At 38.2% G+C, this 13,348-nt stretch overlaps 1 non-coding gene across 1 annotated transcript; it reads right to left on the bottom strand.

Moving 5' to 3' along the window:
* Window positions 1-403: 403 nt before the first annotated feature.
* On the bottom strand, window positions 404-476 carry Trnan-auu (transfer RNA asparagine (anticodon AUU)). The gene has a single exon. It is a non-coding gene; the product is annotated as a tRNA-Asn (tRNA).
* Between the last annotated feature and the right edge of the window lie 12,872 nt (window positions 477-13,348).

The following is a 13,348-nucleotide window of genomic DNA, read 5'->3' as shown; positions in this document are numbered from 1 at the left end:
TGTACATGACATGACGCTATCGACATTGCCCATCCACGGAGTGAGCAAATTCCAAACCCGCTCCTGTGAAACGGTGCTTTCATAAATAGATGTACATTTAGGTATCGGATAGACAATATCCAGAAGAACAAAAACTGTCTGAGGTCAGCTTTGCAGCCTTAGCCATGTCATCAGCGTTCTAATAGACTTGGAACGGCACTTCTATTAAATAAACGGGAAGCGAACTCATGCACTATCGAAAGTAATTTATGAGCGGCGTAACTAATCGCCAAATGAGGTGCAATGAATATATGAAGTTCATATATTTTTTTTTTGAACTGCGGTATTACATAAGTATGATGTGCGATCCTCGCAGTAGATAGCGCTATTTATGCAATAGCGAAAATCAGACCTGAAAAAAATCAGGCCTGTACGGGACTCGAACCACTGACCTCTGCGATAATAGTGCAGCGCTCTACCAATTGAGCTAACAAGCCAACTGGGAGCAGGCCGTTAAGTTGATTCGTAATAAACCCGTGAAAGTGATTAATGAGATGCAATGAATATATGAAGTTCATATATTTTGAACTGCGGTATTAGATACGTATGATGTGCGATCCTCGCAGTAGATAGCGCTATTTATGCAATAGCGAAAATCAGACCTGAAAAAAAAATCAGGCCTGTACGGGACTCGAACCACTGACCTCTGCGATACTAGTGCAGCGCTTTACCAATTGAGCTAAAAAGCCAACTGGGTGCAGGCCGTTAAGTTGATTCGTAATAAACCCGTGAAAGTGGTAAATGAGATGCAATGAATATATGAAGTTCATATATTCATTGCATCTTCATTGCATCCCCAGTAACTAATCGCCAAATCATAAAGTTGCAAACAAGCACCCTCACGCAAGGCACATGTCAACTGGCGCATCGACGAATCCATTAAAAGGAACGGAAAAGAAGAAGGAAAAAAGGCAGGAAGGGGTGAAACTCAGACTTTGGTTCTGATAAGCTTTGTTCTGCTCGTATCATAAAAAAAAAACATTTAAATAACGCTAAAAACTATGCGCACGTTTAAAAGCGGTTTATTATTTATCACAAACTAGAAACGAACGGTTTCCTACAAAGAAACGTTTTGAGTTGTTTCTTAAAAGTAGCTACGCAGCTAAAGGATCTGATTGGTAACACACGGCAACAATTGCCTTAAGGCAGGAGCGGCATGAGAAAAAGCGCGGTCCCCAAGTCTAGAGCAGGTGACAAGCGAAGAACATAGTTGGAGGCAGGTTTTAGAGATAACACATCTCAGATTGTTTAAAGACTTAAGAACAGAAAGAAGCAGATTTTAAATTCAACCCTGAATGTTACAGGAAGCAAGTGCAGGTCTATGAGAGCTGGTGTAATGTGTTCAAATTTCGTAATCTGGACAATCATCCTAGCTGTGACGTTCGGAACGTTCTGTAAACGCTCAAACTGATATTTAGGTAGACCGCGATCTTGGGATCTTTGACCGTTACGCAATGCTGTTGAAAATTTTCCTTAAAATCTGTCTAGAACGGTATTAACATTCAAGCTCATCAGAGTGCTCTGCTCGGCAACTCCGGGACTCGAATTTTATATATAGTTGTGGAAAAGGCCTCCCAGCTTAAGTAAATACAATTGGTTAAACGAAAAGGTGCATTACATGGGGAATGTGAACATCGTTTGTGCCGCAACTGAATAAAAAAGTCTTCTTGAAGGGGAGTCAAACTAAAATCGATCATAAAACCTTTATGAGGATTATAGTGCAAAGGGCAAAAAATTACCTCGGCTCATGTAACGGTAAGAGACGATCAACTAAGACGATTTAAAGTACAGCGTAAAGGTAATTTTCTTGCGATATATGTCACTGGCATGTCTCTGCAGCAATATAACTAAGAGCGCAAGGCACGTTATCGCGATCTATAGCTTAAGCGAAATATATCACTTGGACTCGATAAGGTACCTGATGGGAACACTTGCAATGCGACAAGGAGCTTCGACGGCGTTCTTGATTTCACTTATGACGTATAAATTGGACCCAATGCGAGATAAATGCTTTTTAGAGTGGATTGAAAATCAAATCGACGATCTTATGAATTTCATAAGTTACTTTAATACATGATGGCAGTCCGATGATTAAAAGGAAAAAAAGTTGAATTCAGTTGTATTAGAATAATATTATTATTCATCCTTTTTTCCTAATATTAATAATATTATTATTAATATTGGAATAGTTATTGTAGTTAGTCCAGTTAATTCCTTTTCCATCTTGATCGATATCTCAGTAAGAATTAAGTTCGGGTACCGTGCGAATATAACCCGACTATGACATCTATTGAAATGTTAGACCGGGTTTGTTCAAGTGCTTCTCACAATTTTATCAATTGCCATTTATTGAGCAACACATTCTATTTAAGGTTATAGAATGGAAAATCCAAACCACCGCAATTTCATTGTCTCTTTTCTTTTTTTAATTGTGGCTGATTGACCCCCGTCCTAACCCAAATATTAGTACGTTGGAGTCTCTTGTTTGCTCAAACCAGCAATCCTATGATAAAAAAAGACTCGCTTATTCTAGGTATTTGTCTGTCTTGACTGTTTAACTTTAGAAGACTAGCAAAGGCTGAGAAAATCAGAGAGCATAAGGTTTCTTTAATTTTGACCGCTGACGTAAACCTCTTTACGAGTTCTTACACCCCGCGCGGGTTATTGGACCAGTAAACCGATAGTAAGTGTGGTCTTTTGCTTTAATAACGGACTCGCTTGGACCATTCAGAATCAGTTAATAATCCGTTATTAACTTTTTGATAAGCCTTAGATGGTGTTGGTTTAATTTCATTGTCAGCGACGTAAATTTAATTGATGGGATTGTAACCATTCTGGCGAAAGTGGTGGCAATAAAATATTTCACAGAGGAGGGATAGGCTTTTAAAGTGGACTATGATCTCTAACACATTGTCGACTTACTTATTATTGTAGCTTATTCAAAAAGTCGTCGATCACAAGTGAGGGGGGAGGGGAGGAGGGTAATGGAGAGCCGGTTAAACTATTACCTTTTGTTGCACCAGTCTAGAAAAATCTTGAATAATCTATCTATATACTTCTACCAAAGAGTTTTATCTTGGCTAGTTATTTGGAGAGTCTCACTTCAGAATTCATCGAGGAAACCTTCCTTCAAACCTCATCGACCGATGTTATTTGTCTCCGATGAGAAAGGAAGCCAAAGGTAACTGATATTTGTTCACTTTAAGGCAATTCTTACCTATGTATTCTGAGGTGAAAATCAAATCAGGAACTTTTTGAGCCCCGTCCACCCGGTAGGAATCTTGCAAAGTTCTAAGCTTTATCTAACAATGCAAATCCAACTATCCGATGTAATGATTTGTTGTTTACAGGGTCTTGTCCAATAATCAGTTAAAGAACCTTTCCCATGGAGTTTTCTGGAGTAATTCGCGCCTCGAAAGACTGTAAGTGCCAACGTTATTCATTATTTACTACTGTAACATCCATGCAAGCAATGGGAAGGACTGAAGCAGTTTCACGCAGAATTCCACTCTTTGTAAAGGAAAAATGTAAATTCGGTGGACAAAACAATCTATGGCGAGAAATAAAACACCGCCGGTCTAATTCTACATCCTCACCCCCATGCCTCTGGAAAGAAACTCTGCACTACAAACGCTCGCAGTACGGACTGCATGCAACAGCTTAGAGTCTGGTACTTCTGGATTGTTGAATCCCGATGTTTAAATTTGCCTGAAAACAATCGTTTTTATGTGGAGAAAGTTAGCACTTTTTCAGGTTTTATCAAGACGAGAGCAATCGATAAAAAAAAGTATCGTATTTATCGCTTGATTTGTAAAAAGAATATCATAACGGTGATTTTGATGGAGTTTTGCAGTTTCTAAAACTAAGTTTTATTGAACGTAGAATTGCCGGAAGCGATTACTGATTGTAACCATACACTGGATATGACCTTCACTAGAAATGATAACTACAGCGTTTGTTCGGTACATGTCGATCGCGATCTTGGGATCTCAGGCAATATATAACAGAGTGCAGAACACGTTATTACGATTTATAGCTAAAGCGAAACATCACTTGAACTCGATAAAGAATCTGATGGAAACAATTGCACTGAGACACGGCGCTTCGACAGCTCTCTTGATTTTATGGACAATATTTAGATAGTTACAGATGGGAACGCATCTTAAATAATTGCTTTGAAGGTGAGTGGAACCTCCAATTGACGACCTTAAGAATTTCATGAGAAACTTTAATACACGATGACAGTCCGACATGCAAAAGTGAGGAGATAAAGGGAACTGTTCTAGTTGTATTTGAGTAATCTCTAGTTATTTGAGTCTGATGAATTCCTTTCTCATCTTGATCGCCATCTCAGGAATAATTAAGCACGGGTGCATTAAAAATATAACCTGACGGTAACATTCCGTTGACAGTCCGATATGCAAAGGCAAATAAAAAAAAGGTGAACTGATGCAGTTGTATTTGAATAATCTCTAGTTCTTGATCACTATCTCAGAAATGATTAAAAACTGGATCATTGGATAATGCAATTCAAAACTTTTTATTGGCTTAGCCATTATAGTAGACGAGCCAATATACCATAATCTACAAATATGTTAAGCGTACAGGTCAGCTTAAAATCAAACGGGAGCTAAAAAATCCGGTTTCTTCTTACAAAATAATAATTACTTGGGGGCGTTTTTGATAAAACAATTATTCAGTTCGGGTGTCATACGAATATAACCTGACAGTAATATCCATTGAAATGTTGGACCAGGCTTCAAAGATCACAGTTTTACATTTCATGACACTTTTGCGAGTGTTTCTCGCACTTTTAACGATCGCCATTTATCTAACAGAAAATTCGCATGGGTGCAATTTGAGGTTATAGAATAAAGAATGCAAATCACCGGCAACTCTTTTAATTTGTCCTTCATAATATAGTGACACCTGGTTTTTAAATAGTAGCTGATTGACACCCGTGATAGGCTCAGATGAATTAAAGTTTGTATGTCATACTGTAGTCAGAGGATCGAGCATGGTTCCAGCATAATTACCAAAATTCTTGAGCGTAGATGTATGAAACTGTGTTGCAAAAGCTCAGAGCAATCTTGAATTATTTGTAAATGCAATAATCCTATCAGGGAATCTGATCTTGACAAATTCAATGGCTTCTGTTAACCAAGTCTGTCGAACGTACCTCCTCGAGTAAGCGTTTGGGCACCTCTTCAAAGTCTCGGCTGAAGAAAAGGGGAGCTAATTGGAAGAGGGTGCTTTATAGGAGTGGCAAATTATTAAGAAATTATTGACTTGTACTGATTCAGCTGCAAAAAGTTGTAGATAAAGTTTCGCGCGTTAATCATTATGTGAATCGGTCTAGTTCGTCTTGGTCCCAAAAGTTTCTGTTTTGCGAAAGGTAATCGTTAATTGATATCATTCAACCTCAGTTGTGCGTCAGCTCAATGTGCACCCTATTGTAATGTCAATCGGTTTTTATCATCCCGATCCGGCCCTTGTCTTTACTAGAATTGTTATAATCCTTTAAATTGAAAAAATTAACATCACGTGAGTAAGGTATTTGACACCCTCAGGAGACAGCTATGGCGAGTCTTGACTTAAACCTATGGTTAGGGTTGGGGTTGCAGAAATCACTTGAGTTCCATTGACCTTTTTCCAGTATTTTGATGTTAGGGTTACAGTCGGGTTAGGGTTACAGTTAGGGTTAGGGTTAAAAATCGACGAATATGAATTTCGTAAGTTACTTTAATGCATATGGCAGTCCGATGGTTAAAAGGAAAAAAAGGTGAATTCAGTTGTATTGGAATAGTCTCTAGTTATTGCAGTAAGTCCAGTTAGTTATTTTCCCATCTTGATCGATATCTCAAGACGAATGAAGTTCGGGTGCCGTACGAATATAACTTTGCTATGACACTTTTTAAAATGGTAGACCAGGTTTGAAAGATCAGAGTATGCCATTTAATTACATTTGTGCAAGTGTTTCTCACAATTTCTAGCGATTACCATTTATGAAGCAACACATTCGATTTGATGTTATAGAATGGAAAATTCAAACCGCCTCAACTTCATTGTCTGTTTTTGATTTTGTTTGTTTTTCTTTTTCTTTTTTTTTTTTTTTTAATTGTGGCTGATTGACAACCTTCCTCACCGAAATATTAGTTGGAGTCTCTTATTTGCTGAAATTAGCAATTCCTTGGAAAAGGAAAAAGAAAAGAAAAACAAAAAAGAGACTCGCTTATTCTAGTGATTTTTCCGTCTTGACTGTTTCACTTTTGAAGACTACTAAAGGCTGAGAAAGTCAGATAGCATAAGGTTTCTTTAATTTTGACCGCTGACGTAAACCCCTTTAAGACTTCTTACACCCTGCGTGGGTTATTAAGCCAGTAAAGCGATAGAAAGTGTGGTCTTTTGCTTTAATAATTAACTCGCTTGGACCATTTAGAATCAGTTGGTCACGTTGGGTATAATCATATAATATCAAAAAGGTAAATGTGTGAAAAACGATGTGTGAAAAGCTTCAGTTTACCTAATAATCCGTTATCAAGTCTTTGGTGAGCTTTAGAAAATGGTGCTCTATTTTCGTTGTCCGCGACGTAGATTTTATCGATGAGATTTTAACCATTCTAGCTTCCCACTTCATATTCATCGAAAAAGCCTTCCTTCAAACCTAATCGATCAATGTTATTTGTCTCAGATGCGATAGGAAATCATAGTTAACTGGAATTTGTTAAGGTTAAGGCCCATCCTTACTTATGTATTTCAAGGTGAAAATTAAATCAGCAGCTTTTTTGAGTCCTCTCCACCCGGTAAGAGACATATAGAGTTCTACGCGTTTTCTGACATTGCAAATCTGACCATCTGACGTGATGAATGACATCTTGTTGACAGGGACTTGTCCAATAATCAGTTAAAGAAATTACCCCTGGGAGTTTTCGACAGGACTGCAGAGCTCGCAATGCTGTAAGTACCAAACGACATAAAATCTTTATTTATCGCTGTAACGTTGGAGGGACTGAAAAAGTCTCACGCACAATTGTACAAATATAACCTGACAGTGACATTCCGATGACAGTCCGATATGTGAAGGCGAAAAAAAAAGGTGAACTGATTCAGTTGTATTTGTATAATCTCGATTGCTATATCAGAAATAATTTAGTTCGGGTGCCGCACGAATATAACCTGACAATGACGTCTATAGAAGTCTTGGACCGGGCTTCGAAGATCAGAGTTTTTCATCGAATTACATTTGTACGAGTGTTTCTCGCACTTTTAGCGATCGCCATTTATCCAGCAACAAATTCGTTTAGAAGCGATTTGAGGTAATAGAATGGAGAATCCAAACCGCCGGCAACTCCACTGTCCTTCATAATACACTGACGCCTGGTTTTTAAACTGCGGCGGACTGACACTCGTCCTTACCGAAATGTTAGTTGGAGCCTCTTGTTGGCTAAAATCAGCAATCCTACAAAAGGAATCTTGCTGATTCTTGGAATTTGTACGTCGTGACTGTTTCGGTTTTTAAGACTAGCAAAAAGCTGATTGACTATCTTGCTATCGACTGGATAGCAAGATGTTTCTTTTAATATCCTAGAGACACGTGCTACTTTATTCGCTGAGAGAATGATATACTCCCAGTCTGAGCGATTCTCTCATATGCTAAGCAGAGAACATTCCAATTGCAAGGAGCGAAAAGACGGTGTGTTTCTCAATGGAATATGTGTTTGGGCGAAATTTGTAATACGAAGAATGATTTTTAGTTAGCATATTTTAAGACATTTGGAGACTGGCCACCCAGTCTTCAAATCCAAAGAGCCCTTGAGATACCGAAATGACGAGCAGTAAAAATAGTGAGATCTGATAGACTTTCATTGAAGCTATTTGACGGTCACTGATATGTTCAGATAAACCACACCGGCATAATTTTTTGCGTAATACTGTAGTCAGAAGATCGAGCATGATTCCGGCATGATTGCCAAAGTTATTGGGCGTACATGCGTCAAACTGCGTTGCAAAAACTCTGTGAAGTCTTGAATTATTTGTAAATGTAATAATCTTATCAGAAAATCTTATTTTGAGAAGTTGCATGACCTCTTTCAAACCTAATCAACCAATTCTGCTTAATGTACTTCCTCCAATAAGCGCTTGGGCACTTCTGCAAAATATCGACAGAAAAAAGGGGAGCTTATTGGAATGAGGGTGCTTTATAGGAGTGGAAACTTATTAAGTAGATATTAACCTGTTCTGATTCAGCCGTTATTAAAAAAGTTGTAGATAAAGTGGCAATAGAAACAGGTTTTATTTGTGTTCAAGATGGCGAGAGAGGGGGTGGGGGGAAAGTTGAAAAGCCTTATGTAACAGTGCATTTGAAACTTTTTCACTTGATGATTCCTTTTTGATTGGGTACATAAAAATGAGAACTAAATAGGTTTCGGGCGCATTCAACTTTATAGGAATCGATTTAATTCGTTTTGGTCACAAAAGTCTCTGTTTCGCTAATTATAAAGATAATCGTTAATTGACATCATTCAATTTTTCGCGTCCACTTAATTAGCACTCTACTGTAATGTCTATCGGTTTTTGTCATCCCGATCCTATTGTGTAACAAAAGGCAAGATTCGTTGGTTCTTCTTTTGTTTCTGTTGAAGAGCTAATTTCCTGTTTTTTAATTCACTTCTGAGAGGGTTTTGCTAATGAGGGTCCTCTGGGTAGCCTCTCTTTAGCAAATGCGCTTCATTAGTAATTTTCTCCTCGAATATTTAAGAGGAGTTTGTTCTTAGAAGTCTAAAGGTCTCCCCTTTTAAGAAGTCTTTTTTTAGTTACCTTGGCAACGCAATATATGTGAGAACTCAATCACTATGTACAATAAAGTGTTTGCTCCGAATGCGCAGCATCGCAGGCTCATTGGACCATCATTCAGTTGATTATTGTCAAACCCGCTTTGTTCTATTTACCAAAAAAGAGAACTCTTTTGAATATGCTTATCTAATTAATTCATATCTTACAACGCGAGGTCTGTTACGTATGAGTACTAATTGAATTCCACTAAATTCTTCCACTTTTTGGCTATTCATTTTCATTAAAAACTGGATCAGTGGATAATGTAATTCAAGACTTTTTATTGGCTTAGCCACTATGGTATACGAGCCAATATACCACAATCTAATGTCTGTACATCGTCAAATCCGGTTTCTTCTTACAAAATAAAGTCGAGAAGACTTCTCTAATATCTTGGGGGCGTTTTTTTAAATAAAAAAAATATTCCACTCGCGCTTGTTGGATATGATATTATTCTAGCCAACTTGGTGCTACGCGTCTCGTTGGCTATCTATCATCTCATATCCAACGCGCGCTCGTGGAATAATTGTTAAATACATGTCTAAAACCAAAATATTGTTCAGAACCTCACTTTCAACTTTCCGAGAGGTATAAGAGAATTCACCTCTCATAATGTTGAAATCCTTTAGAAGGCAATAAAGAGAGGGGTCAAAAGTTTTTCCTTTAACTTTTTAAATCCTGTCTATAATCTCAAAAACAATCTTTTCAAGCTGCTTACTGATTCCATAAACATAACCCAGGAAAATTGTGGAAGCTATTCGGAGCCACAAGGATTTACAAAGTCGAAAAAAGATCTCTCGATAGGATAAATACATCTACATTTTGAATAAGATAGCACAAACACCTTAGAAGTGCTTTTCAAGGCAAATGATTGTGATATGGTACCTTCTCTCATGTCGATGTCTAATCACAACTGAACCCCCATAGCTAGTTTACCCATTTTCATATGCTGCAATTTCATTACTCGTGAGCTTTTATGAAGGGTTTGACATTATATGAAGAAGTCGCGTGTCAATCATTCAGAGAGTAAGTGAGTTAACAATGCACCCTTATCAATGATTTTTGGTAATTAGGTTAAGAATTTTGTTACTTGATTTTGACTGCACATCCTGGCACTTTGAGGAAAGCTTCATTTATGAAACACTTCTAGACAACAGTATAAGCATTTACCTCAAGAGGTAAAGAATGTTAACAGAACGTTAACAAAATGTTAAAATTTCTGTACAGAATTGTGAAGAAATATCGAAATATTTCCTATTCTCGTCATTTGTGGAGCGCGACCGATGAAAACTTTACGGAGAAATACAGCGTAACGCCAAAGCGATAATGCACATAGTGATTGAAAGTGAATGGTTCTACGAAAATGACTAAAAGTTTAAGAAACTGAGGCAGCCCATACAATCCAAACTATTACATTTCGACGAGGAACGGTTAAGCGATACTGAGGAAATTTAGAGCTTTCATATATAACGCTCAGGTTACGCTGGACTAAGTGTCAGCAATAAGGCGTTGGTTGGGACGATTTGATTGTAATCACTGTTCTTTGAGAAAGTTCCAATTCACCTTCATGGCGACTTATAAGAAATGACTCATCGCCTTTATGTTTCAATCTTTAAGGGCTTCCTTTCTACAGATTCACTCACATTCAATAAGCGATCAGTAAGCCGCGTGGCATGACCAAATTGGGAAATGTCAAAACTTTCTTCAAATTTGATTATTTCGTCCTAACTTCGACGAAATCTGTCTTGATATGAGCGAAGCATTTAACCTTCTTGATACTTCTCAAATTGTATTTTATACTTCTCTTATTGTATTTTATTGTACAATAAAATACAACGCCACAGGTTTTTGATACTTCTCTTATTGTATTTTATTGTAGATTACACTTTGCGGCTTTTATTGTAGTTATCTTAGAGTAAGAGATAATTTATTCCCATTGTAAAGTAAGTCGTATTTCAGCCGGCCCGGGGGCTGCAATGATTTTACTTCCTAATAAAGCTATCTAAGCTATCTATCTATCAACCTTCGAACAGGAGCGTAAGGGTCAGTGTGTAAAATGGTTGTATCAGCATCCTGAAGGCCTCAAAAGCGCAACCGTCTAGAATCTGGAATGAACCTTAGCATTTAGGGGACCTCAGCGCATTGTAACACAGAGCTACACAGATGAAAGGACTATTTTTTGCGGCTGATTGCCACGGTAACGGCACAACAGTATTATTCTATTCACACTGTACGAAACATGACGCTATCGACATTGTCGATCCTCGGAGCGAGCAATTTCCCACCCGCTCCTGTGAAACGGTGTTTTTACAAAAAAAGAGTTACATTTAGGTAATCCTTTCTCGCGGATTGGTATCGGATAGACAATATCCACAAGAACGAAAACTGTCAGAGGTCAGCCTTGCAGTTTTAACCACGTCACCAGCGTTGTAACAGATTAGGAACGGCACTTTTATTGCGTAAACTGGAAGTGAACTCATGCGGTATCAAAAGTAATTTATGGGCGGCGCAACTAATCGCCAAAATATAAAGTTGCAGACAACCACATGTCAACTGGCGCATCGACAAATCCATTAAAAGGAGCAAAAAAGAAGAAGGAAAAGAAGCAGGGAGGGGCGAAACAAACTTTGGTTCTGATGAGCTTTGTTCTGCCCGTATCGTAAATGGGTTCTTTCTTATAATTAATAAAATAAACCAAAAAAAAAACATTTAAATAACGCTAAAAACTATGCATACATTTAAAGCGCTTTATCGTGCATTATAAACTGGTACTGAACGCTTTCCTAAAAACTGAACGGTTTTGAGTTCTTTCTGGAAAGTAGCTAGGTGCCTAAAGGATCTGATTGGTAACGCATGGCAACGAGTGCCATAAGGCAGGAGCAGCATGAGCAAAAACGCGGTTCCCAAGTCTAGAGCAGATGACCGTGGAATGAACAGAAGATATTGGGTAGACAAGCGAAGAGCATAGTTGGAGGCAGGTTTTAGAGATAACAGATCTCAGATTGTCTAGTGACTTAAAGACAGACAGAAGCAGACTTTCAATTGAACTCTGAACGATACAAGTAGCAAGTGTAGGTCTGTGAGAGCCGGTGTAATGTGTTCAAATCTCGTAATCTAGAAAATGATCCCAGCTGTGGCGTTCTGACAAAAGCGTGGATCAGTGTCTTTGTCGATTGCACACTGAGAGAAGAATTTTTTATTTTGTCTGATGCTTGCAGAGTCCACCAAAAGCCTTGCTTGAGATCTTACCGATATGAAATCCATCAGCTTCTGAAGCATTTTGGTCTCCCAAACACTGAAAACTGAAAATACAACAGGAATCATATTCCATAATGACTGGTGTAGATTAACACCTTTTAGTATAATTTCAGAGCTGAGCAAAGAGTTTCCAGCAATCTGGTTGCTCGAGCGGTTCCTCAGATGACGCTATATAAACGCTCCACCCGGTTTATACAAAATGTTAATAAATGTTACTAAAATGTTATGATTTTAGAAATTTCTCTGTTGTTCAGCTCTGAAATTATACTAAAACAATTATGCGCCTCAGGTTCGGTGAATATATATATATATATATATATCTTATTAGACGTTTTGTTATGTAGTATCGCTGAGTATTTTTACGAGCTGTGCCGTATTTTGACGACCCGTAGGGCGGGTCAAGATGCAAATAACGAGCAAAAATACCCAGCGATACTCCACAACAAAACGTCTAATAAGTTGTTTATTATCGAACACGCCAGACTGTTATTTCAGTGTGCGCGTATTTCGCGGATATTTATTTACGAGGAGTGCGTGACAGAATTATACGAAGCGGAACGGAATTGGCGCGTTGTTGTGTCGCTGTTTCTATTTTCTTCATTAAATGAAGAGATTTTCTGGTCGTCAAGCTGTTTTTCTTTGTTGGACTCATCTAATGAACTTGGACCTATATTTTCCAGCCATTCTGACTCTTCGTAGTCGGAAATATGATTCAAATTGTCCGCCAGTTTTTTTTTTTTTTCGTAACTACAATCCAATTCTTCGCTTGCGCGATGCGAGAAAACCTGTTTAACCGGTACTACAATAGACGAGTACAAATACCGCGTGATATTTGTTCTCGTCTATGGCGTTATTTGTACTCGTCTAGGTGTAGTTCGATAATAATGTCGAATAATCCCCTCGACTCCGTCTCGGGGATTATTCGACGATATTCACCTCTCCTTCGGTGAATAATTGTTAAGTATAAGACTCGAGCTTTATTCTGTAATCTTCAACTTGTGGGCGATATTCCTCGGTTATTCCGTATTCAAACCACCCAATCGGAGCCTCAAGCGCCACTCTACTCAGAGATTCTTGCGTGTTTCACAGTTGTTTCACTGAAATAGCACGTCCACGTGTAAAGAATTTCCGCTTTCAATATTGACCAAAGAGAGATAAAAGTCAAGTTATTGTACGCAACAAGGAGCATGTTCGTATTCGAAGTGGCGGGAAACTAGAG

This window comes from Stylophora pistillata, chromosome 5, assembly GCF_964205215.1.
Source record: "Stylophora pistillata chromosome 5, jaStyPist1.2, whole genome shotgun sequence".
NCBI lineage: Eukaryota > Metazoa > Cnidaria > Anthozoa > Scleractinia > Pocilloporidae > Stylophora > Stylophora pistillata.
This window is presented reverse-complemented; position numbering and strand designations above follow the sequence as displayed.